This window comes from Nycticebus coucang, chromosome 18 (genome assembly GCF_027406575.1).
Source record: "Nycticebus coucang isolate mNycCou1 chromosome 18, mNycCou1.pri, whole genome shotgun sequence".
Taxonomy (NCBI): domain Eukaryota; kingdom Metazoa; phylum Chordata; class Mammalia; order Primates; family Lorisidae; genus Nycticebus; species Nycticebus coucang.
In genome coordinates this window covers 10,983,357-10,986,342 of record NC_069797.1, presented here as the reverse complement: position 1 = coordinate 10,986,342, position 2,986 = coordinate 10,983,357, and the positions used below count along the sequence as shown (strand labels likewise).

General features: G+C 47.0%; 1 non-coding gene across 1 annotated transcript; it reads left to right on the top strand.

Annotated features, from left to right (window-relative positions):
• The first annotated feature begins 757 nt into the window (after window positions 1-757).
• Window positions 758-829, top strand: TRNAW-CCA (transfer RNA tryptophan (anticodon CCA)). The gene has a single exon. It is a non-coding gene; the product is annotated as a tRNA-Trp (tRNA).
• Window positions 830-2,986: the final 2,157 nt, after the last annotated feature.

The window sequence follows — 2,986 nt, the reverse complement described above, 5'->3', positions numbered from 1 at the left end:
GGATTAGGTTACATTGATTGCATTTGTTAGGTGAAGTCCCTCTTATAATTGTGTCCTGCCCCCAAGAGCTGTGTCACACACCGTGACCCCCCATCCGCCTCCCTCCTTCCTCCTCCTCCCTCATTCTCCTGTCCCCCACTTTGATTTGAGTTTTTGTCTTATGAGGGTATGTCTTAGATCGTCTACTGCCTTCTTTCATATTAGAATATAGTTAACAAATTTTAATGGCTGCGTCTTTCAAGTTGGTTTGTCAGCCCAGCGTCTGTGCGGTTCCGGGAGAGGAGGACGCGGCCCGGCCTGGCCCCGCACCGCCGGGTCCGGCCGCCGAGTCCCGCAGACCCGGGCAGCCGCCATCTTCCGAGGAGAGGGCGGGGACCGCCGAGTCGCCACTGCTGCCCGCAGCCCGGCCCCACAGTGTCACCTCGCCCGCCTGCCCGCGCCCCGCCGGACCCCGCCCCCTCCTCGTCCCCCTCGGGTGTCCCCGAGCCCCCAGCGCCCCCTCGCCCAGTCACTCGGCGACACGGAGGAGGCGGTGCCCGAGTCGCTGCCACCGGGTGCCTGCTCTGCAGTAGAGGCTGAGGTTCCCCAGAGACATCGGTTTCCCAATACTCAAAAAGCGAGAGTTCGGAGCTCTTCCCCTTTTAAATCCGAGCTGCAGTGCAGGAAGGGGAGCGTCTTCCACCCTGTATCTCCGGAGCCGGGGGAACCGTACTGGCGCAGTGAGGTCTTTAAAAACGTACAGTTAGCAGCTCACTGTGACCTCGTGGCGCAATGGTAGCGCGTCTGACTCCAGATCAGAAGGTTGCGTGTTCAAGTCACGTCGGGGTCAACGTTGGTTTTTTTCTTCCTTGGCTATATAGAGAAATGGAATAAGCGGAATTAAAGTCATAAATGAGAAATTAGGCCTCATACAAGAGCTATCGTCCTAACTCACCTTTTGGGAATATAAACTGCAACGGCCAGTTTCTTTCTGGTAACCAACGGGAGGCTCCTCCTCCAGCCTCAGGGTCACCTCAGGGAGTCGGGACCGACCCACCCTCGCTCTCGGCCCCTCGAGGCCACGCCCACTCCTGCCCTTCCGGTAGCTCACCTGACCCTCGTCTGGAAGGGCTCTCTGTGGCCCCAGACGTGGGCTTCTACTGTAATCCTAGCCCTCTGGGAGGCGGAGGTTGTGGTCACAAGTTGGAGACCAGCCTGAGCAAAATCGAGACCCTTCCCCCCCCCACTCCCACTAAAAACAGAACAACTGAGCCAAGAGAATCGCTTGAACCCAAGTTCGAGGTTGTTGTGAGCTACGACATACAGCACTCTACCCAGGGCGACAGCTTGAGACTCTGTTTCAGAAAAACAAAATCTCTACTTATCCATCAGTAAAAGGATATATAAACACAAAAACATATTATATGTTAATAAATAGCATACTTAATATGTATCTATGTTAAAAATATGCATAACAATTATAGACACCAACTCTAGGATAGTGACTGCCTTTGAGGAGTGAAGAAGGGATGGAGGTGGAATCTTACTTTTGCACTTTTCATTAAATATAGCCAAAACGTTGACGTTAAATCTGGTTAGAGAGGTCATAGGATTTAATGTTATAAAACATGGCTTTCAGATCTGAATTCATTCCACCTGTATGGTTCAAACCCCCCAGGCAAAGAAATTATAGTTTTTTAAGTTAGTAGACCCGATATGACACAGAGAAGTTGAGGTAAATTCTCTCTGAAAGAAATACACCTTCACAACAGGCTTTCTAGTTTCCATATGTATATGAAGTTCCAATCCATGCCCGGCGCGGTGGCTCACACCTGTAATCCCAGCACTTGGGAGGCCCAGGCTGGTGGATCGCCTGAGCTCAAGACTTTGACACCAGCCTGAGCCAGAGTGAGACCCCGTCTCTAAAATATAGCCAGAGGTGGTGGCGGGGCCCTGTCATCCCAGCTGCTCTGGAGGCTGAGGCAAGAGAATCGCTTGAGCCCAAGAGTTTGAGGTTGCTGTGAGCTAAGAGGTCCCAGCACTTTACCCAGGGCAACAAAGTGAGACTCTGTCTCAAAAAATAAATAAAATAAAATGAAGTTCCAATCCAAATTAACTTAATTCCTCATTAGTATACTGGTGAGTAAAAAATATATAAAAAGTTCTTTCATAATACATTTTAAAACAAAATAAGACCTATGAGCAGAAACAGCAAAATAGTAGAAAGCAGATTCATACCCACAGACTTCAGATAAGATTATGAGATACAGAATGCATAATGATATGTTTAATCTATTTTTATAAAGAGAGGGACAAAAAAATGACCACGGAACCCCCCCAAAAAATTCTAGCAATGAAGGATTTAATATTCAGAATTAGAAACACGATAGCTGTGTTAAATAGCAGATTGGATAGCTGAAGAAATAAATGAATGAAATGAAATGTGGTGGTTCAAAATATGTCCATGAATTCTTTGGTACTTCCTTTGAACAGTGGAGCCTAATTCTCTTTGCCACAAACGTGGGCTGGACTTACTGATTTGTATGTAATAAAAAGCAGAAGTTGTGATGTGTGAGCTTAAGATTAGGTCATAAAAGTATGACCTGCTTGGTCTCTTGGATTGCTCACTCTGGAAAGACCCAGTTGCCATGCAGTGAGAGCACTTATGAAGTTCTTTAGAAAGTTCCCAACACCCAAAGAGTGAGACTTTCAAGCCTCTAGCTAAGAGTAAGCCCAATCTGAGCTTTCAGACTGTAGCCCCAGCCAACATTTTGTCTATATTCTCATGAGAGATCATGAACCAGAACCAACCAGCTAAGCTACACCCAAATTTCCGATCCTTAGAAACTGTGTAAATCATAGTGTTTTGCAACCTTTTTTATCTCCTGCACACTTGAACTTATAGTTAAACTTCTGCAGCACACTTAAACTGTGTTGATCAAAAAAAAAAAGAGTAAAGAAGGGGAATATACTTACTATGCCTTGAGCTTCTTTCAAAAATAATATA